We start from the raw sequence: 24,568 nt of genomic DNA, 5'->3' as shown, positions 1-24,568 counted from the left end.
AACCACCAGGATGCCCGGCAGATAGCAATTTGATTGGCATGTCAGACCCCACGAACACTGGGTACTGGTAAGTACAACACAACCAACTAATAACACATAAAACACAGTTTACAATATGCCAATTTAGCGGGTAATCTTTCAGGAATTTAATTACATTTCAGTAAAAATTGAGGACCTCTCAATTTATTAAACACATTGTTTGGAATGAAATACCAAATTGATTCAGCGTTGACCAAACATATTTTCAACCAACTGATCTCGAAAGTGTTATTTATGGCAACACCTCCAGACCTCCTTCAGCTCTTTTACCTAGCAGCAGCATCAAGTTAACCGACATTTTGACTGTATGACGCCACCAGGAAATAGCTCACAACCGCTGCAACCATTGGCCATTTGTCTGCCTTTCAAACGGGTACACCGGCAAATTGAGGCAATTTAATTGGATCCGTCTGCTATCGGTCACCCTGCATGCATCAAAAGGGGCGGGAGGTTTGGTATTGGAGATTTTTCGTCGGATCCAGTAGCAGATTAATAAACACAATTGATCATTGAGTTCAGCGACCTACACGAATTAATTTTACTCGGAGTTAACGTATTGTGAAGAAGGGAAATGCTCGATATATGGCTGAGGGAAAACTACAAGTTATGTAGGTTGATGATCGTCTGAACATGGTAATGAAACTTTCAAGCTAGCATATAGCAACTTCATCAATAACCATTTGATATAACGGCGTTAGCCAGCTGGCTTGAAATCATAATATTCGAGCTAACTCGCGTAATAGTTAGTAGCGAACTAATACTATTTTGCTACACTACAAGTTAACACGACGTTATACAAAGTACACCGTTCTGTTGGATTGTCGACATGTTTTAATTAGGCTAACTGGTCTTTCTAAACAGTTGACTACGCATCACTTTCTTGCTCGAGACTAGTAACGTTAGCTCGCTTGCTAGCTAGTTGAATTAGCAAGTAGCTAGCTAGCGACTAGGCATTGTGCCTGTTTGGCTAGGCTAACTAGCACAGGCCAGGGCTTTGAGTGAGCTGTGATTTGCTAGCCTATTAGAAAAAACTACGTCGGTTTAGACAAATAACCAAGAAAGAATCTTCAAGAGCGTCACTTGCTGGAACTTGGGCCAATATAAACTAACTTTATACATGTCGATTATATTTTTCAGATCCATCCATCAGCATTGGAGTAGCTAACGTTACCTACGTAGAACGTTGCTTTGCATCACCATGTAGGTTCACATACTGGTGGCCTGGAACGTTGCAGGCGTTTCTGAAGACATCTCGAGCCAGCTAAACGAAAGGACACCAGGATGAGCAAACAAGAGAAGATGGAATTGGACCTCGTAATCCCATCAACACTAGTTCAGAGCGACGGACACCTGAGACGATCCAACAGCGCCCCAATGATTAATGGCCTAAGGTTTTCAGAAAATGTCTTTCACCTCACTTGTATCACTTTAAATGTCAATTTGGTCACTGCTCCTCACAGTATTTCTGACTTGAGATGTTGATCTAGTCAAACTGCATGGCTGTGAAATGTAAAGTGTATATATATCATTTTTGAAGTGCCTTCATTTCGCTGGACCTCTGCAGTAGCTAATGGGGGGGGTCTGTAATAATTACACACCTTCTCTGATGTCAGGAGTGTGGACAATTAAGTAATGCCACAGCAGACCAGCTACGTTAACAAGGCCACCAGTTTCTCAAGATCAGGCTGTTGGTAGGATAATGCTGACATTCAGCATAGTAGTAGATTAATGTGTTCCAAATGTCATCCTATTTCCAATACTGTGCACTACTTTTGACTAGAGCCCTATCGCACACTATTGCCTACATAGTGGGTTATTTTGGGACCTGGTGAAAATAAGTGTACTATATTGGGAATAGGGGGCCATTTGAGACTCCAAAGTGGTGGTGGTAATCTTTCTGTCCATTTTTAGTGACAATTCCCAGGTTTTCCACAGAGAGATTCTACGCAGCAGGCGAAACAGCACCACTGTTGTCAACCGCCCTAATATGGTATGGAAATTGGAGGATAATCAAAATAGTATGCATACTACTCTTACTAAGAAATATCTTATAGACTGGGGGAATCATTTAATTCATCTTGCTCACCTTCACACACATGCAGGTCCCTTCATCGCCCATTCGTGTCCCCAGCACACGGCTTCATCAGATCAAGCGGGTAAGTACCACTGCAGTGCACACACTTGTCATGGAACCAAGCGATGATTTTAGCTGCTTTGCATTTCAGGCCTTCATCCATAGGGTGTGTCAGTGACTGACAGACGTGCCAGAGCCATAGACTGCCTCTCAAATGGCACCCTATTTCCGATATAGTACACAGAGCTCACGGTTTCCCAGAGCAGACCAATTGGTAGTACTCTCCAACAACGTTCACTCTTGACTGTCAGCCCGTTTGATCCATAGGTGAGATACTGTAATATCACTCACCAACTAAATGTCTATGCTTCTTGTATATTTCTGGGTGGGGGGATTAGATCAGCTTCAATATTGCAGATAGATTGTAGCTTCCATAAATGTAATTGTCTGCGTCACTTCCAATACCCCATTATATTGGCAAAAAAATTATATATGCATGTGATTAACATGCATATCGATCTCTCTTTAAAAATATTAATTTCCCTTTATTACCCTCCAACCCTATCACCCCTCCCCCAATTATAGTAAACTAGTGAACAACAACGCTTAGGCCTTTATTTCCAGCTTATTCATACTATATACATTTTATGGACAGTTTATTTTACAATAGTTCTATTTGATTTGTTTTTACTCCTGTCGACCCTCAACCTCACTCATCTCAGACATATCAGTGTGGATGACGGATCACCACCTCAAGCTGAACCTCGGCAAGACGGAGCTGCTCTTCCTCCCGGGGAAGGACTGCCCATTCCATGATCTCGCCATCACGGTTGACAACTCCATTGTGTCCTCGTCCCAGAGCGCTAAGAACCTTGGCGTGATCCTGGACAACACCCTGTCGTTCTCAAATAACATCAAGGCGGTGGCCCGTTCCTGTAGGTTCATGCTCTACAACATCCGCAGAGTACGACCCTGCCTCACACAGGAAGCGGCGCAGGTCCTAATCCAGGCACTTGTCATCTCCCGTCTGGATTACTGCAACTCGCTGTTGGCTGGGCTCCCTGCCTGTGCCATTAAACCCCTACAACTCATCCAGAACGCCGCAGCCCGTCTGGTGTTCAACCTTCCCAAGTTCTCTCACGTCACCCCGCTCCTCCGCTCTCTCCACTGGCTTCCAGTTGAAGCTCGCATCCGCTACAAGACCATGGTGCTTGCCTGCGGAGCTGTGAGGGGAACGGCACCTCAGTACCTCCAGGCTCTGATCAGGCCCTACACCCAAACAAGGGCACTGCGTTCATCCACCTCTGGCCTGCTCGCCTCCCTACCACTGAGGAAGTACAGTTCCGCTCAGCCCAGTCAAAACTGTTCGCTGCTCTGGCCCCCAATGGTGGAACAAACTCCCTCACGACGCCAGGACAGCGGAATCAATCACCACCTTCCGGAGACACCTGAAACCCCACCTCTTTCAGGAATACCTAGGATAGGATAAAGTAATCCTTCTCACCCCCCCTTAAAAGATTTAGATGCACTATTGTAAAGTGGCTGTTCCACTGGATGTCTTAAGGTGAACGCACCAATTTGTAAGTCGCTCTGGATAAGAGCGTCTGCTAAATGACTTAAATGTAAATGTAAATCTCTTTCTGATGTCCATCCAGTTTGATTTCTATTTGCCATATCTGTCAAACTGCTCTTTCACAAAAGTTCTTAACATATATGTTTTACGGGCTCTGTATGTTTTACATTAGTTATCTTGTTATTAGTTATTGTCTGCTACTTGTTTTTGGTACTACAGGAGGAAGGTGTGGATGTGATGAACAGAGAGACAGCCCATGAACGGTAAGAGACGTGTATGGATTGGGACAAGTTGGTGCATGATGAAATTCAGTTTATTGGCCTTTGAAAGCATTTTATTTATTAACCGCTCACTCGTCTTGTGATGGTATACTATGTCAATAACCGCGGTTGAGTATCATTGGATCAACCCTTTTAGGAAAAAAGCATATTCATAGATGTCTGTGTTATCATCACAGGGAGGTTCAAGCAGCCATGCAGATGAGTCAGTCCTGGGAGGAGAGTCTGAGTCTGGTGAGAAATGATGCTCCCATGGTAACAATAAATCTGAATTTGATTTCCCCCCCCTCCCCAAAAGGCTTAAGCACTCCAATATTTAGGAGTGCATCATTGCATTTTGTGTCCTTCGGCCAGTGAAAACTTGTCTCTTTTGTAGGGAGTGTGGCCCATACTCGGCCACCAGTCTCTCAAGAACAGAATCAGGGGGACAGCTGTGGTGAGGGGACAGTTTGTGTGTCGGTTACATTGTGCAATATTTATGCTCCAAATGCAGACTCTCCTGAGTTCTTTCATGCAATAGTACAAACACTACTGGGATGTGGTGACGCCCCTATAATACCTGGCGGTGACTTTAATCAGATTTCAGACAGACGTTGACAGATCCAGCCCTTTGCCCCAAATCTGTGCCAATGAATTAAGGCTGAATGATATGTGAATACTTTTTTATTTATTATTAATATTTTTGACCCATCATGGCACTTATACCAGAATTTGTAATTGGTGATTATTTATTTTTTAACCTGGTGAACGATATTAAGACATTGGAACTAAGCTTTTCTCACTCTAGAGATAGGACCACAATAAGTAAGATTATTCGAGGCAAGTACAGTATGAGCTGAATAAGTTTCACCACAAAATAAGATGCTCCATTTCAACTGAATCTGGAGAAAATCTGAGCCGCTGCATATACACTGAGTGTTGAAAACAATAGGAACACCGTCCTAATATTGAGTTGCCCCCTTTTGCCCTCAGAACAGCCTCAATTCGTTGGGGCATGGACTCTAAAAGCCGTTGAAAGTTTTCCACAGGGATGCTGGCCAATGTTGACTCCAATGCTTCCCACAGTTGTCAAGTTAGCTGGATGTCCTTTGGGTGGTGGACCATTCTTGTTACACACGGGACACTGATGAGTGTGAAAAACCCAGCAGTGTTGCATTTCAAAGGCACTTAACATATTTTATCTTGCCCTTTCACCCTTTGAATAGCACACATACACAATCCATGTCTTAATTGTCTCGAAGGCTGAAAAATTCTCCTTTTAACCTGTCTCTTCCATCTACACTGATTGAAGTGGATTTAACAGGTGACATCAATAAAGGATCATAGCTTTCACCTTAGACAACCTTATACCAGGGATTTTCAAACTGCAGTCCGTGGCCCCAAAGTACTGCAGGGGGTCAGTTTTATAATTGTTATTTTTAATGTTTTGGGGGATTTTATGGTAAGTATTTTATATTGCTAGCTGCAATAGAATACCATTGTGGATACCGTTTTTATGTTTCTGCATCCCAGATGAAGGAAGTTGGAGGTAGTTTCACAAGCCAATGCTAACTAGTATTAGTGCAATGACTTGACGTTTACAGGAACAGTTAGCATAAATGGCTTCTTTGAGAAAATCTCAAACTATCGCTTTAATATGGAGGAAATTAGTATTTATATTTTTGTAAGAAAATGTCACTTCCCCACAGTTCAATGGCAAGAGGAAGTTAAAACAATGAAACTGTCTACCAAATCTATTTTAAAATGTTGATTACGTAGATTTTTTTTTCTTAACATATGATGGGGGGTCGCCGGTTTGCCTGTGTGGGCGTCCCTGGGCAAGGAACGTTTGAAAACCCCTGCCCTAACCCCCTACGTTTACAGGAGCACAGAAGAATCCAACAATTTCCTCGTCCCGGGAGGCTCTGATAAATGTATTTATATTGCACAAAAATCTAAACGCAACCATGCTAACAGATACCCATAGACTTCGAGTCATTGCACTAACAGTAGTTAGCATTGGCTAGTGAAATTACCTCTCAACTTCCTTCATACGGGACACAGACATAAAAATTATATCTTGAGTTCATCTTGCTCTTGGTAAGTAGATAAAGGGTCTCATTGCCATACTCCTTAAGTATCCCTTAAGGGCACTGACTGACTGGGTATGGGGTCCATTCCTGCAGTGGTCAGCAGGTGGGGCTACTAACTAGTTATCCATGTTCTTAGATACACAATGATCTGAGAATATAATTAATGATATAGAAATATTGGGGTAACTATAATCAAAAATATGCCACATTATGAACTGATGAATGAAAATTGGTCGTTGGCATGCCTACCTCTTGATGGGGTGGGTGGGAATAGAGAGAAGAAAGTATGGTTTATGTTTGTCTCGCCTGAATAAATAAATTATATATTAAAATAACAGTCATTCAGTAGTATATTCGGAACAACCACCTCATTGGTATGATTTGTATGCTCACCACCACCACCACTTTACAGTTGAATGAATGGTGGTACAATAGTTTGATTAATGCTGATTACAGTTTTGCTTGTGCTAATCCCCATAGAGTGACAATGACTTTGAGAAATCTGCTTCGTCGTCCCCAAAGCGCATCGACTTTGTGCCTGTGTCCCCAGCACCATCCCCTACAAGAGGGATAGGGAAGAAGGTATGTGCATTGTGCAGCCACTGCAATTTGTATGGATGCCTGGCAGTTAGGACCACAAATGTTTTTCTGGCAGAGAGTCCTGGCTCATAATTATATATTTCCTTCCTCCAATGAGCAGCAGTGCTTCTCCCCTTCATTGCAAATTCTGGTGAGCAGCAATGGCCTATCCCCCAGCCCTATACCTAGCCCAACGCGACGCTTCAGGTGAGTGCTCTAAGGGAAGCTCTGATCACTGACAACTCCCATTCATAGTCCTACAACTGATGATCAGAATGCTTATTTAGTAACTGCTATAAATGTTGCTTTGTTGTCGGTTTTCTCTTTTCTCTAGCCGGCGGAGCCAAAGCCCCATTAACTGCATCAGGCCCAGCATCCTGGGGCCCATCAAACGTAAAGGTGGGTTTGGAGTCACTTAGAAATGACCTTGTTTTTGAAAGAAAAGCTTTTTTTTTTTGTCCATTAAAATAACATCAAATTGATCAGAAATACAGTGTAGACATTGTTCATGTTGTGAATTACTATTGTAGCTAGAAATGGCTGATTTTATGGAATATCTACATAGGTGTACAGAGGACCATTATCAGCAACCATCACTCCTGTGTTCCAATGGCACGTTGTTAGCTAATCCAAGTTTATCATTTTAAAAAGCTAAATTGACCAATTTTCCTTATATGAACTGTAACGCTGTAAAATCGTTAATTGTTTCAGCCAGTCAGAATGAGTTTTTCCCCACAAGGGCTTTATTACAGACATAAATACTCCTCAGTTTCCTCAGCTGTCCGGGTAGCTGGTTTTAGACGATACCGCAGGTGAACAAGCTGGATGTGGAGGTCCTGGGTTGGCATGGTTACACATGGTCTGCAGTTGAGGCTGGCTGAACCTACTGCCAAGTTCTCTAAAATTACGGAGGTGGCTTACAGTAGATAATGTAACATTAAATGCTCTGGCAACGGCTCTGGTGGACATTCCTGCAGTCAGCATGCCAATTGCACGCACCCTCAACTTGAGACATCTTGTGTTGTGACAACTTAACATTTTAGGGGCCTTTTATTGTCCCAAGCACAAGGTGCACCTGTGTAATGATCGTGCCATTTAATCAGCTTGATATGCCACACCTTTCAGGTGTAGGGATTAATTTGGCAAAGGAGAAATGCTCGCCAACAGGCATGTAAACAATTTTGTGCACAAAATTAGTGAAAAATAGCTTGTGCATCTGGAACATTTCTGGGATCTTTTATTTCAGCTCATGAAACCAACACTTTACATGTTGCATACATGTTTGTTTTTTTGAGTGTGTATATGAGTGTACAAACTGGCGATTGTTGGGACACTAAAAGCCCATCTGAGGGGTAGAATTATTTTTGTAATACCTAATTTTTTTATTTATTGGACATACGAATTATTTTACGACATTGGAACTAAGCTTTGCTCACTCTAGAGATAGAACCACACCAAGTAAGATTATTTGAGGCAAGTATTAGCTGAATACGTTATAACAACAGAATATGCTCTATTTTGCCTCCCGAATGGCGCAGTACTAAGGCACTGTGGCCGCTGTGCCACTAGAGATCCTGGTTCGAGTCCAGGCTCTGTCACAGCCGGCTGTCCCATCTCACACTAGCAACTTCTCTGAGGGCCGGGCGCAATGCACGCTGACACGGTCGCCAGGTGCACAGCGTTTCCTCCGACACATTGGTGCGGCTGGCTTCCGGGTTAAGCGGGCATTGTTAAGAAGCAGTGCGATTTGGCTGGGTTGTGTTTTGGAGGATGCACGGCTCTCGACCTTCGTCTCTTGAGTCTGTATGGGGGTTGCAGCGTCAAGACAAACTTCCAATTGAATAACACAAAATTGGGGTGGAAAAAAACGTTTAATAAAATAGTTCAGTATGAAAACCCAGCATCGTTGCAGTTCTTCACCCAAACTGGTGCGCCTGGCTTCTACTATATACCCTGTTTAGAGGCACTTAACTTTTGTCACCCTCTGAATGGCACACATACACAGTCCATGTCTCAATTATCTTGATGCTTAACAATCCTTCTTTAACCTGTCTCCTCACCTTCATCTACACTGATTTGAAGTGGATTTAACAGGTGACCCCTAAGGGATCATGGCTTACACCTGGATTTACCTGGTCAGTCTGTCATGGAAAGAGCAGATGTTCATAATGTTTTGTACAGTACAAGTCAAGTTTGGACACCTGCTCATTCAAGGGTTTTTCTTAATTTTTTCTACTTTCTACATTGTAGAATAATAGTGAAGACATCAAAACTATGAAATAACACATGGAATCATGTGGTAACCCAAAGTGTTAAAACAAATACAAAATATATTTTGATTTTAGATTCTTCAAAGTAGCCACCCTTTGCCTTGACAGCTTTATACCGTCTTGGCATTCTCTCAACCAGCTTCACCTGGGATGCTTTTCCAACAGTCTTGAAGGAGTTCCCACATATGCTGAGCACTTGTTGGCTGCTTTTCCTTCACTCTGTAGTCCAGGGTAGTTGTCTTAAGTCTCCTTTTATGTAGTGTTGTCTCTCTTGTGTGTGTGTTGTCCTGTATTGTATTTATTTTTAATCCCAGGCCCCCGTCCCTGTAGGAGGGCTTTCTCCTTTTGGTAGGACGTCATTGTAAATAAGAATTTGTTCTTAAATGACTTGCCTAGTTCAATAAAAAATTGGGTTGAGGTCAAGTGATTGTGGAGGCCAGGTCATCTGATGCAGCACTCTATCACTCTCCTTCTTTGTAAAATAGCCCTTACACAGCCTGGAGGTGTGCTGGGTCATTTTCCTTAAAAACAAATGATTGTCCCACTAAGCGCAAACCAGATCGGATGGTGTATCTCTGCAGAATGCTGTGGTAGCCATGCTGGTTAAGTGTGCCTTGAATTCTAAATAAATCACTGACATTGTAACCAGCAAAGCACCATCACACCACCTCCTCCATGCTTGGCGGTTGGAACCAAAAATCTCAAATTTGGACTCCAGACCAAAGGACAGATTTCCACCAGTCTAATGCCCAATGCTTGTGTTTCTTGGCCCAATTCTCTTCTTATTGGTGTCCTTTAGTAGTGGTTTCTTTGAAGCAATTCAACCATGAAGGCATCTGAACAGTTTATGTAGAGATGTCTGTTACTTGAACTCTGAAGCATTTATTTGGGCTGCAATTTCTGAGGCTGGTAACTCTAATGAACGTATCCTCTGCAGCAGAAGTAACTCTGTCTTCCTTTACTGTGGTGGTCCTTATGAGAGCCAGTTTCATCAAAGGGTTTGATTTGTTTTTGAGACTGCACTTGGAAGAAACTTTCAAAGTTTTTGAATTGTTTCGCATTGACTGACCTTCATGTCTTAATGTAATGATGGACTGTCATTTCTCTTTGCTTATTTGACCAGTTCTTGCCATAATATGGACTTAGACCTATTTGGTAACAAACATCTTCTGTATACCACCCCTACCTTGTCACAACACAACTGATTGGCTCAAATGCATTACGAAGGAAAGAAATTAGACAAATTAATTTAAGGCACACCTGTTAATTGAAATGCATTCACTACCTCATAAAGCTGGTTGAGAGAATGCCAAGAGTGTGCAAATCTTTCAAGGCAAAGGGTGGCTACTTGAATGAGTAGGTGTCCAAGCGTTTGACTGGTATGAGCATAAATATAAACACATGTAAATTGTTGGTTTCATGAGCTGAAATAAATGTTCCATGTGCACAAACAGTTTATTTCTCACAAATGTGTTTACATCCCTGTTAATTACCATTTCTCCTTTGCCAAGACCTCACTGGTATGGCTCTCAAGAAGATGATTAAACAGCATGATCATTACACATTTGCATCTTGTGCTGGGGACTATAAAATACCACTTTAAAATGTGCAGTTTTGTCACAACAATTCCACAGATGTCTGAAATTGAGGGAGCATGCAATTGGCATCCTGACTGCAGGTATGTCCACTTGAGCTGTTGCCAGATTATTGAATCCCTCATTCAATAAAGATTCTGAAGAGTATTTCTGGCTCCAATAAAGCCCTTTTGTGGGGAAATACTCATTCTGATTGGCTGGGCCTGGCTGCCAAGTTGGTGGCCTATGCCCTGCAAGGTCCACCTATGGCTTGCACCCCTGCCCCGTCAGGTGAAATCCATAAATTAGGGACTAATTTATTTAAATTGACTGATTTCCTTATGAACTGTAATTCAGTAGTCTTTGAAGTTGTGTTTTGTGTTTTTGTACACACACTATACTAGAGCCACTTCACTTGTCCCTTTGAACTCCTGTTTAGGTGAAAGGGAATTTTGTGAGGTGTTTTATGTCCTATGGATATGTTGGTTCTCTTTTGATGAATGTCTGTGCCTCCCCTTCTCTAGGGGAGATGATGGAGATGGAGAGCCAGCCAAAGAGGCTCTTTCATGGGACCACCACCATGTTGTCCTCTGATTTGCCTACTCCCCAACAACTGACAGACTTCAACTCCTGGTGAATGTTCCTCAAACTTCATAAAAGCCACTGCATGTTTAGGCCATTTAGTTCAATTTAAACACTTTCAGTTCCCTCCCTGCCATTAGGCTAAACCCTGCACCTTCATATGATGAGCAGAATCACAATATGACCCACTGTCATTGAATATCTTAATAGTTTGTGTGCTGAAATGCATCTTCTTCACTTGCCAGTCTCTGTCCACCAGACGTGCTAGACGGCAGCCTCAGCAGCGTGGGTTCTTCCACTGGCTCCCAGCCAAGATGGAGGGAGTCTCAGAGTGTCCTTCCTCCAGCAACTCTCCCTTCACCCCCCTCCACAACCACTCCCCAAAATAAACAAGGGAACATGAGTCTCTAAACAAGGGTGAAGATGAGGCACAAAAGCCACCTTGGCTTTTTCTTTAGTTAATGTGGGATTCCCTTCCCCTGCTGGTTGCTTTCGCAAGGCTGTTTGCTAGGGGAGGAGAGGAGGTGTGTGTGTTTTTCATTGAAAGGAAACCAAAGCCTTGGATATGTGCTGTGTGGACGCACCATGCTGTAGTAGGCCCTAGTAAGAGTAGGGGGTGATTGTGGATGCTATGTACACCAGCTGCTAGATATAGATCCTTTACATGGTGCTGCTTAGCACCACAGTGGTCAGAACCACCATGTCGTTTACCCTGTATCACATGACCATGTCAGCTGCAGCATTGGATGGAAAATTACTGCCTGGATATGGATAAAGACCCCCACTAAGTTTGTGTTTTCTGAAAAAATCTCCAGGCCTTTTGGTGTATGTGCACGAAATTGTCTGCAGACATTGTATGAATGAAAGGATTAAACTTGTTTTTCCTGCTTTACATAATTTTGTAAGTATGTACATAGTTGTCAATTTATTATTATAGGTTTGTGATTGGCCCTGTGCCCGTATTAACCGCACAGTTTCAACAGTGAACGGACAATTCCCTCTAAACAGCGGATTAGAAATTCTGTTTCCTTACTCTTCCAGGGGTGCGAATATGGTCGTTCTCTACTCGTCCTTGTACTGTAAGAGAAGAAAATGGTTATCCTCAGTAGTACTTAGATGTAGGGGATCAAGGAACTGTCATTCTGGTTGATGCTCTACCTTTTGTTAGCCCTTAATATAGTCCTTCACTGGCATGCTGCAACTATAGTTGCCAGTGAGTTGGGTAGTGTCACGTCCACCCATCATCCCTGCAGATTGTACTAGGGGAACAGCACGAGAGGGGGCTGTCAGGATTAGAACACGGTAGACTCTGATCGCTGAATCCTGTGTCTTTGCCTAGACATTGCCATAGACGTGCAGCCAAGTTAGTTTTCACATTTTTATGAAATAAATTGTTTTCTTGTTTGTTGGAGCCATTTTTTGTAAATTGAATTGATTTTTTGCCTACATAATTGCATTGGTTGATACTAAATATTAGAGTAGCGCATCCTGTTCTCCTTTTTACCCTGAAATGAAATCAATAGAATGGTTTAGGACAAACACTGTAGTGCATGGAACAAAATCATGCCATTATATTTTAAAAAAGGGACATGGTTGTGTCCATATAGTGTGGTCAACATTTGGCATAGCTTTTAGTGCAAAATGTTTCACTGGATGTGTTGTTTATGAATAAAATGTGCAATGAACATTCGTAAGCAATACCAAAGATTGACCAGGGGAAATGTAAAGGCAGACTTAGTTTTTCTCTGAAAATTCAGTTGTACACTGATTCACAAATGTGATTTTAGACCATTGTAAAACATTTGGGGGCTAGTCATTTCAGTTAATCCTGTTCGAATGGTCTCTTAAATTGATTTCTTAGTTATTTTTCCTGTTTTATTACAAGGTGTGCCATCTTACGAAGGGAGTGTGAAACTCCACTTTGTCATATATAAGTAAGCAAGAGTGATTGTAAATCCTTTTTCTGGAAGTAAGTCATTGATCTATTTTACCTGAAATTATTAAGTTTTGAATACAAAAATGGCAAGCCGGTCATTCAGGTCTGCTTGCCCTGCTGTCAATATGATTGGTGTGATTTATTTTTGTCCATGTTTTATTTTGTCCTGTTCATTTTTCAATGTCTGCAATATGTCTAAGGCACGAGATGGGCAGAGTAAATCAAAGTGTTTATGTACGTGATGGGAGGGTGTAGACTAGTTAGACCAACCCTTTGCTCGTGACCCTTGCTGGACTGAAACATTTCCCCTGTGATCCTTTCATATCAAACACATCTAAACAGGAAAGGGTAAATACGTTTGTCTAATATTTCCATGCAATGACTGTTTTGCTTTGTTGTTGATACTTAAATGTTTTTTTTATATATATATTTCCCCCTCTTAATAAACTATTGGATTGACAATTGGTCGGAAGAGTGGAGTTGTTTCTGCCCATCTAGTCATAATGCATGATGGCCTTGTAGCAAGTCCCAACTCAACTGGCAACACAGTACAATCGGAAAGTATTCAGACCCCTTCACATTTTCCACATTTTGTTACCTTACAGCCTTACACTAAAATGTATTAAATTGTTGTATTAAAGTATTCAGACCCTTTGCTATGAGACTAAATTGAGCTCCGCTGCATCCTGTTTCCATTGAACTTTGTTGTACATGATTTGGAAAGGCGCACACACCTGTCTATATAAGGTCCCACAGTTGACAGTGCATGGCAGAACAAAAACCAAACCCTAAGGTTGAAGGAATTGTCCGTAGAGCTCAGAGACATGATTATGTTAAGGCATAGATCTGAGGAAGGGTACCAAAAAATATCTGCAGCATTGAAGGTCCCCAAGAACACAGTGGCCTCCATCATTCTTAAATGAAAGAAGCTTGGAACCATTAAGACTCTTGCTAGAGTCTGCCTCCCGGCCAAACTGAGCAACCGGGAGAGAAGGGCCCTGGTCAGGGAGGTGACCAGGAACCCAATGGTCACTGACAGAGCTCCAGAGTTCTTCTGTGGAGATGGGAGAATCTTACAGAAGGACAACCATCTCCGCAGCACTCCGCCAATCAGGCCTTTATGGTAGAGTGGCCAGACTGTAGGTACTCCTCAGTAAAAGACACTGCTCCTGTGCCCTCTGAATCGTGGCATTGAACTCTTTAGCAGGATTCTTTCTCTTCACAAGTGGCTATGTGATTATTGTAGCTCAATGGGTGTTAACAATTTTGATTTACAAGGATAAAATCCACCCAAATAATTTGGGTTCCTGGATACTTTCACAGCATTATAAGGCTTGCGTTGAGACAATGACTTATCAATGACCCAAGCCCAACTCAGCTAATCCCTACCATTGTGACGCAGAGTTGTCATAATGCTTCAGCAAATGTACATTATCCCATGGGAGTTGGTAGACACAATGTAATAACCTAAATAAATGTCCCTCTAACTGCCCTGAATGACTGCTGATCCGATAGCTATTGTATGCAGTAATCATGTGTCTATAAACCAGATTTATACTGTTTGCACTGAGGTGGTGTGCCCGAGTAGGAAGTCCACTGTGTGCAGCTCACCCTGCACTAACATAAATAACATTAGCATATCTACTTCTGCTAAGCTTCCCAGTAAAGCAATGAAGCATCCTCGAAGAAAAGTGTTAAAAACAGCCCATGTTAACAGGCAGCTTAAGAAACAAGGTTCATAAAATCAATAATTTGCTAGTAACAGATGACATTCATATTCTGACTGACAATTTATGAGGAAAATAAACAATTGAATTCCTTTAACGTAACAAAATGTGGAAAAAGTGAAGGGGTCTGAATACTTTCTCAATATACTGAACATAGTCTTGGGCTAGAGGAAAATGCTGAGTAGGTGAACTGATCACTATTTAGAATAGTATAAAGGAGATGGCCTTACTACTGATATTGTGCTGATTTGATGGAACAACATTGACATTGTACAGCAAGTAAACCATTGTCTTTCACGGGAAGAGGACATTTTCTTTTGGTCAGATGTCAAACTTTTTGTATTATTGTAAACTCAATAAAAAAAGAAACGTCCCTTTTTCAGGACCCTGTCTTTCAAAGATAATTTGTAAAAATCCAAATAACTTCACAGATCTTCATTGTAAAGGGTTTAAGCACTGTTTCCCGTGCTTGTTCAATGAACCAATGATGGAACCTATGGAACGGTCGTTAAGACACGAACAGCTTACAGACGGTAGGCAACTAAGGTCACAGTTATGAAAACTTAGGACACTAAAGAGGCATTTCTACTGACTCTGAAAAACACCAAAAGAAAGATGCCCAGGGTCCCTGCTGATCTGCGTGAACGTGCCTTAGGCATGCTGCAAGGAGGCATAAATTGCAATGTCCGTACTTTGAGACACCTAAGACAGCGCTACAGGGAGACAAGACGGACAGCTGATCGTCCTCACAGTGGCAGACCACGTGTAACAATACCTGCACAGGATCGGTACATCCGAACATCACACCTGCGGGACAGGTACAGGATGGCAACAACAACTGCCCAAGTTACACCAGGAACGCACAATCCCTCCATCAGTGCTCAAGACTCCGCAATAGGCGGAGAGAGGCCGCAATAGGCTTAGGGCTTGTAGGCCTGTTGTAAGGCAGGTCCTCACCAGACATTACCGGCAACAATGTCGCCTGTTTGGCACAAATCCACCGTCGCTGGACCAGACAGGACTGGCAAAAAGTGCTCTTCACTGACGAGTTGCGGTTTTGTCTCACCAGGGGTGATGGTCAGACTCCGTCTATCGTCGAAGGAATGAGCGTTACACCGAGGCCTGTACTCTGGAGCGGGATTGATTTGGAGGTGGAGGGTCCGTTATAGTCTGGGGTGGTGTGTCACAGCATCATCGGACTGAGCTTGTTGTCAATGCAGGCAATCTTACAGGGAAGACATCCTCCTCCCTCATGTGGTACCCTTCCTGCAGGCTCATCCTGTCATGACAATGCCACCAGCCATACTGCTCGTTCTGTATGTGATTTTTTGCAAAACAGGAATGTCAGTGTTCTGCCATGACCAGCGAAGAAAAGGGAAACAACAGTCCACCATTATTTTAAGACATGAAGGTCAGTCAATCCGGAACATTTCAAGAACTTTGAAAGTTTCTTCAAGTGCAGTCGCAAAAACCATCAAGCGCTATGATGAAACTAGCTCTCATGAGGACCACCACAGGAAAGGAAGACCCAGAGTTACCTCTGCTGCAGAGGATAAGTTCATTAGAGTTACCAGCCTCAGAAATTGCAGCCCAAATAAATGCTTCACAGAGTTCAAGTATTTGTATTTTGTATTTATTATGGACCCCATTACTCTTCCTGGGGTCCAGCAAAATTAAGGCAGTTTATACCATTTTAAAACATTACAATGTGTGCCCTCAGGTCTACTCTCCCACTACCACATATCTACAGTACTAAATCCATGTGTATGTATACTGCGTATGTGTGTGTGTGTATGCATGTGTCTGTGCCAATGTTTGTGTTGCTTCACAGCCACCGCTGTGTGTTTTTTTAATCTGTTTTTTAAATCTAATTTTACTGCTTGCGTCAGTTACTTGATGTGGAATAGAGTTCCATGTAGTCATGGCTCTATGCCTCCCATATTCTGTTCTGGACTTGGGGACTGTGAAGAGACCTCTTGTGGCATGTCTTGTGGGGTATGCATGGGTGTCCGAGCTGTGTGCTAGTCGTTTAGATAGACAGCTCGGTGCATTCAACATGCCAATACCTCTCATAAATACAAGTAGTGATGAAGTCAGTCTCTCCTCCACTTTCAGCCAGGAGAGATTGACATGTACAGTTTAAGTTGGAAGTTTACATACACCTTAGCCAAATCACAATTTCTGACATTTAATCCGAGTAACAATTCCCTGTTTTATGGCCAGTTAGGATCACCACTTTATTTTAAGAATGTGAAATGTTAGAATAATAGTAGAGAGAATGATTTATTTCAGCTTTTTATTTCTTTAATCACATTCCCAGTGGGTCAGAAGTTTACATACACTCAATTAGTATTTGGTAGCATTGTCTTTAAATTGTTTAACTTGGGTCAAATGTTTCGGGTAGCCTTCCACAAGCTAACCCACAATAAGTTGGGTGAATTTTGGCCCATTCCTCCTGACAGAGCTTGTGTAACTGAGTCAGGTTTGTAGGCCTCCTTGCTCGCACACGCTTTTTCAGTTCTACCCACACATTTTCTATAGGATTGAGGTCAGGGCTTTGTGATGGCCACTCCAATACCTTGACTTTGTTGTCCTTAAGTCTATCTTTAATTCTGTGAATAACACTTGTATCTTTTATCAATGTTTATTATGAGTATTTCTGCAAAATCACCGGATGTTTTGGAATCAAAACATTACTGCACGTAACGCGCCAATGTAAACTGAGATTTCTGGATATAAATTTTCACATTATTGAACAAAACATACATGTATTGTGTAACATGATGTCCTATGAGTGTTATCTGATGAAGATCATTAAAGGTTAGTGATTAATTTTATCTATATTTCTGCTTTTTGTGACTCCAATCTTTGGCTGGAAAATGACTGTGACTTGACTCTGACCTAACATAATCATATGTTGTGCTTTAGCTGTAAAGCATTTTTTAAATCAGACACGATGGGTAGATTAACAAGATGTTTATCTTTCATTTGCTGTATTGGATTTGTTCATGTGTGAAAGTTACATTTTTCAGATTTTTTGTTGTTGAATTTCGCGCACTGCCTTTTCAGCAGAATGTTGTCGTGGGGTTCCGCTAGTCCTGGATGGCATGAAGCTTGGCCCCAATGATGTACTGGGCCGTTCGCACTACCCTCTGTAGTGCCTTGCGGTCAGAGGCCGAATAGTTGCCATACCAGGCAGTGATGCAACAAGTCAGGATGCTCTCGATGGTGCAGCTGTAGAACCTTTTGAGGATCTGAGGACCCATTCCAATTTTTTTCAGTCTCCTGAGGGGGAATAGGTTTTGTCGTGTCCTCTTCACAACTGTCTTGGTGTGCTTGGACCATGTTAGTTTGTTGGTGATGTGAACACCAAGGAACTTGAAACTCTCAACCTGCTCCACTTCAGCGCTGTCAATGAAAATGGGGGCGTGCTCGGTCCTCTTTTTCCTATAGTCCACAATCATCTCCTTTGTCTTGCTCAAGTTAAGGGATAGGTTGTTGTCCTGGCACCACACGGCCAGGTCACTGACCTCCTCCCTATAGGGTGTCACATCGTTGTCGGTGATCAGGCCTACCACTGTTGTGTCCTCGGCAAACTTAATGATGGTGTTGCAGTTGTGCCTGGCCGTGCAGCCATGAGTGAACCGGGAGTACAGGAGGGGACAGAGCACGCACCCCTGAGGGTCCCCTGTGTTGAAGATCAGCATGGCAGATGTGTTGTTACATACCCTTACCACTTGGGGGCAGCCCGTCAGGAAGTCCAGGATCCAGTTGCAGAGGGAGGTGTTTAGTCCCTATGGTGTTGAACACTGAGCTGTCATCAATGAATAGCATTCTCACATAGGTGTTTTTTTTGTCCAGGGAAAGGGCAGTGTGGGAGTGGGAAAGGGCAGTGCGGAGTGCAATAGAGATTGCATAATCTGTGGATCTGTTGGGGCGGTATTCAAATTGGAGTGGGTCTAGGGTTTCTGGGATAATGGTGTTGATGTGAGCCATGACCAGCCTTTCAAAGCACTTAATGCCTACAGACGTGAGTGCTACGGGCCAGTAATCATTTAGGCAGGTTACCTTAGTGTTCTTGGGTACAGGGACAATGGTGGTCTGCTTAAAACATGTTGGTATTACAGACACGGACAGGGAGAGATTGAAAATGTCAGTGAAGACACTTGCTAGTTGGTCAACGCATGCTCGCAGTACAAGTCCTGGTAATCCGTCTGGCCCTGCGGCCTTGTGAATGTTGACCTGTCTAAAGGTCTTACGTCGGCTGCGGAGAGCGCGATCACAGTCTTCCGGTACAGCTGGTGCTCTCATGCATCAGTGTTATTTGCCTCGACGCGCGCATAGAAGTAGCTCGTCCGGTAGGTTGGTGTCACTGGGCAGCTCTCGGCTGTGGATGCTGACTGTAATCCATGGCTTCTGGTTCTGGTATGTACATACAGTCACTGTGGGAACGACATCATTGATGCACTTATTGATGAAGCCAATGACAGATGTGTTGTACTCCTAAATGCCATTGGAGAAATCCCGGAACATATTCCAGTCTGTAATAGCAAAACAGACCTGTAGTTTAACATCTGCTTCATCTGACCACTTCTTTTGTTGATCTAGTCACTGGTGCTTCCTGCTTTAATTTTTGCTTGTAAGCAGGAATCAGGAGGATAGAATTATGGTCAGATTTGCCAAATGGAGGGCGAGGGAGAGCTTTGTATGCATCTCTGTGTGTGGAGTATAGTTGGTCCAGAGTTCTTTTCCCTCTGGTTGCACATTTAACATGTTGATAGAAATGAGGTAAAACTGATTTAAGTTTCCCTGCATTAAAGTCCCCGGCTAGTTGGAGCGCCACCTCTGGGTGAGCATTTTCTTGTTTGCATATGGCGGAATACAGCTCATTCAATGCTATTTTAGTGCCAGCCTCTGACTGTGGTGGTACGTAAAACAGCTACAAAGAATATCGATGAAAACTCTCTCGGTAGGTAATGTGGTAATGCAGCTTATCATGAGAAACTCTACCTCAAGCAAGCAGTAGCTCGAGACTTCCTTAGATATCATGCACCAGCTGTTTACAAAAATACATAGACCGCTGCCCCTCGTCTTACCAGAAGCCGCTATTCTATCCTGCCGGTACATCGTATAACCAGCCAGCTGTATGTTGATATTGTCGTCGTTCAGCCACGACTCCGTGAAGCATAAGATGTTAGATTTTTAATGTCCCGTTAGTAGTTTAATCTTCTCAATAACTCATCCATTTATTGTCCAAAGATTGCATGTTTGCACGCAGAATTGAGGCGAGTGGGGGTTTATTTGATCGCCTCCTACTCCTCAGAAGGCAGCCCGCTCTCCGGCCTCTCTTTCTCCGCCTCCTCTAAACGCAGATGACTGGGTACGGGGCCTGTTCCCGAGGGAGCTGTATATCCTTCGCCTCGGGCTCGTCAGAGTCGTGAAAGAAGAAAAAGGATTCTGCTAGTCTGTGGTGAGTAATCACAGTCCTGATGTCTAGAAGTTATTTTCAGTCAGACGGTAGCGGCAACATTATGCACAAAAATAGTAAAAAAATCTAAAAGTTACAAAACAACGCAGATAAACAAAAAAAAAACACAATCGGTTGGGGGCACTTAAAACGTCTGCCTTCTGCTCCGGTGCCATTTCACATGTATGTCTTACAGAGCCTTTTCATAAGTCTATTCAAGTTTCTTCAACTGTCTTCTGACTGTGATTAGAGCGACTGTCAGGCTGTGTATGAAGGTGAAGTCAGGTGCAGGAGAGCAGAGTATGGTTAAATAAAGCGCACTTTATTATATTTCCAAACCGGGAGCACAACGAAAACAAACGCGCTCAAAAAAAACGGAACAATAAAGTAAAGCGCTTAACAACCACAACATTAAAATAATTACACACAAAACATGATGGGAAACAGAGGGTTAAATACAAGTAGATTGATTGGGGAAATGCAAACCAGGTGTGTATGAAAACAAGACAAATGGATATATGAAAAATGGAGCAGTGAAGGCTAGAAAGCCGGTGACGTCGGTCGCTGAATGCCGCCCGAACAAGGAGAGGAGCCAACTTCGGCGGAAGTCGTGACAGTACCCCCCCCCCCCCCTTTGACGTGCGCCTCCCTCGGCACGCCGATGGTGAAACTCCCGCAGCAGTTCAGGATCCAAAATATCTGCAACCAGAACCCAATACCTCTCCTCCGGTCCGCACCCCTCCCACTCCACGAGGTACTGAAGTCCCCCTACCCGACGCCTCGAATCCAGGATGGAACGAAAGATGTACGCCGGGGCCCCCTCGATGTCCAACGGGGGCGGAGGGACCTCCCGCACCTCAGAATCCTGGAGCGGATCAGCCACCACCGGCCTGAGGAGAGACACATGGAATGAGGGGTTAATACGATAATCAGGGAGAAGTTGTAATCTGTAACATACCTCGTTCACCCTCCTCAGGACTTTAAATGGCCCCACAAACCGTGGACCCAGCTTCCGGCAGGCAGAGGGGCAGGTTACGGGTCGAGAGCCAGACCCGGTCCTCCGGTGCGAACACAGGGGTCTCACTGTGGTGACGACACGCGGCTCGCTGGAGATGGACACGAGCGGCCTCCCATGTTCCTCTGCGCGCCTAAACCAGTCATCCACCGCAGGAGTATCGGTCTGACCCTGATGCCACGGTGCCAGAACCGGCTGGTACTCCAATACACACTGAAAGGGGGAGAGGTTAGTGGAGGAGTGACGAAGCGAGTTCTGTGCCATCTCGGCCCAGGGCACGAACACTGCCCACTCCCCCAGGCCGGTCCTGGCAATAGGACCGCAGAAACCTGCCCACATCCTGGTTGACTCTCTCTACCTGCCCATTACTTTCGGGGTGAAAACCTGAGGTAAGGCTGATCGAGACCCCCAGACGTTCCATGAACACCCTCCAAACTCTCGTCGTGAACTGGGGACCCCGATCCGACACTATATCCTCAGGCACCCCGTAGTGCTAGAAGACATGTGTAAACAGGGCCTCCGCAGTCTGTAGGGTCGTAGGGAGACCAGGCTGAGGGAGGAGACGACAGGACATAGAAAAACGATCCACAACGACCAGGATCATGGTATTTCCCTGTGAGAGAGGAAGATCTGTTAAGAAATCCACTGACAGATGTAACCAAGGTCGTTGTGGAACGGTTAAGGGATGTTACTTACCTCTGGGCAGGTGTCTCGGAGCCTTACACTGGGCACACACTGAGCAGGAGTAAACAAACTCTCACGTCCTTTGCCAAAGTGGGCCACCAGTACTTCCCAGTAAGACAGCGCACCGTAGGACCGATCCCCAGATGACCAGAGGAGGCAGATGTGTGGACCCAAGAGATCAACTGGTCATGGACAGCAGACGGAATGTACTTACGCCCAACGGGACACTGGAGGGGAGCGGGCTCCGTTAGCAACGCCTGCTCAATGTCCGCATCCAGATCCCACATGACCGGCGCTACCAGGCAGGAGGCCGGGAGTCTGATCCATGGGCCGCTCCTTTGTGTCATAAAGTCTGGACTGTGAGTCTGCCTTCTTATTCCTGGAACCTGGTCTGTAGGATAAGGTAAACACAAAACGAGTAAAAACATGGCCCACCTTGCCTGACGAGGATTCAGTCTCCTCGCGGCCCGGTTGTACTCCAGGTTGCGGTGGTCAGTCCAGATGAGGAAAAGGGTGTTTAGCCCCCCCAAGCCAATATCTCCACGCTTTCAACGCTTTAACCAAAGCCAACAACTCCAGGGTCCCCAACATCATAGTTACACTCCGCTGGACTGAGCTTCTTCGAGAATAAAGCACAGGGGCAGAGTTTCGGTGGCGTGCCCGAGCGCTATGAGAGCACAGCTCCTATCCCAGCCTCGGACGCGTCCACCTCCACTATGAACCATATCACCTCCACCCTACCTGACACCCTAGACCCACTCCAATTTGCTTACCGCCCAAATAGGTCCACAGACGATGCAATCTCAACCACACTGCCCTAACCCATCTGGACAAGAGGAATACCTATGTGAGAATGCTGTTCATCGACTAAAGCTCGGCATTAAACACCATAGTGCCCTCCAAGCTCGAGACCCTGGGTCTCGACCCCGCCCTGTGCAACTGGGTACTGGACTTCCTGACGGGCCGCCCCCAGGTGGTGAGGGTAGGCAACAACATCTCCACCCCGCTGATCCTCAACACTGGGGCCCCACAAGGGTGCGTTCTGAGCCCTCTCCTGCAGAGGGAAGAGGGAACACCCCCCTATCCACATCGATGGAACAGTAGTAGAGAGGGTAGTAAGTTTTAAGTTCCTCGGCGTACACATCACAGACAAACTGAATTGGTCCACCCATACAGACAGCATCGTGAAGAAGGCGCAGCAGCGCCTCTTCAACCTCAGGAGGCTGAAGAAATTCGGCTTGTCACCAAAAGCACTCACAAACTTCTACAGATGCACAATCGAGAGCATCCTATTGGGCTGTATCACCGCCTGGTACGGCAACTGCTCCGCCCACAACCGTAAGGCTCTCCAGAGGGTAGTGAGGTCTACACAATACATCACCGGGGGCAAACTACCTGCCCTCCAGGACACCTACACCACCCGATGTCACAGGAAGGCCATAAAGATCATCAAGGACATCAACCACCCGAGCCACTGCCTGTTCACCCCGCTCTCATCCAGAAGGTGAGGTCAGTACAGGTGCATCAAAGCTGGGACCGAGAGACTGAAAAACAGCTTCTATCTCAAGGCCATCAGACTGTTAAACAGCCACCACTAACATTGAGTGGCTGCTGCCAACACACTGACTCAACTCCAGCCACTTTAATAATGGGAATTGATGGGAAATTATGTAAAATATCACTAGCCACTTTAAACAATGCTACCTAATATAATGTTTACATACCCTACATTATTCATCTCATATGTATACGTATATACTGTACTCTATATCATCTACTGCATCTTTATGTAATACATGTATCACTAGCCACTTTAACTATGCCACTTTGTTTACATACTCATCTCATATGTATATACTGCACTCAATACCATCTACTGTATCTTGCCTATGCCGCTCTGTACCATCACTCATTCATATATCTTTATGTACATATTCTTTATCCCCTTACACTTGTGTCTATAAGGTAGTAGTTTTGGAATTGTTAGCTAGATTACTTGTTGGTTATTAATGCATTGTCGGAACTAGAAGCACAAGCATTTCGCTACACTCGCATTAACATCTGCTAACCATGTGTATGAGACAAATAAAATTTGATTTGAATGCCAAAGAGGGATCCGGATGGGCCGGTACCCCAATACACACTGAAAGGGGGAGAGGTTAGTAGAGGAGTGGCGAAGCGAGTTCTGTGCCATCTCGGCCCAGGGCACCAACGCTGCCCACCGGAGCCGAAGTAAACAGAGCTCTTAGCTGCCCAAAGGCCCTGTCCGCCTCAGCCAACCACTGCAACCTTACAGTACCCCCCTTCAGCAATGAGGTAATGGGCGCAGCAACCTGGCCAAAACCCCAGATAAATCTCCGGTAGTAATTGGCAAACCCTAAATATCCCTACACCTCCTTTACCGTGGTGGGAGTCAGCCAATTACGTATGGCTGAAATGCGGTCACTCTCCATCTCCACCCCTGATGTAGAAATGTGATACCCTAGGAAGGAGACGGCCTGCTGAAAGAACAGGCATTTCTCAGCCTTGACATACAGGTCATGCTCCAACAGTCGTCCAAGTACCTTGCCCACCAAGGACACATGCTCGGCGCATGTAGCGGAATAAATCAGAATGTCATCGATATACACCACTACACCCTGCCCGTGCAGGTCCCTGAAAATCTCGTCTACAAAGGATTGGAAAACTGATAGAATAT

General features: G+C 44.3%; 1 pseudogene; it reads left to right on the top strand.

The window, feature by feature from the left end:
* The first annotated feature begins 468 nt into the window (after positions 1-468).
* On the top strand, positions 469-13,439 carry LOC115107410 (P2R1A-PPP2R2A-interacting phosphatase regulator 1-like; annotated as a pseudogene).
* Positions 13,440-24,568: the final 11,129 nt, after the last annotated feature.

The sequence above is a fragment of the Oncorhynchus nerka genome, linkage group LG3 (genome assembly GCF_034236695.1).
Source record: "Oncorhynchus nerka isolate Pitt River linkage group LG3, Oner_Uvic_2.0, whole genome shotgun sequence".
Classification (NCBI taxonomy): domain Eukaryota; kingdom Metazoa; phylum Chordata; class Actinopteri; order Salmoniformes; family Salmonidae; genus Oncorhynchus; species Oncorhynchus nerka.
The sequence above is the reverse complement of the archived record's forward strand: the minus strand, read 5'-3'. Positions and strand labels throughout refer to the sequence as shown.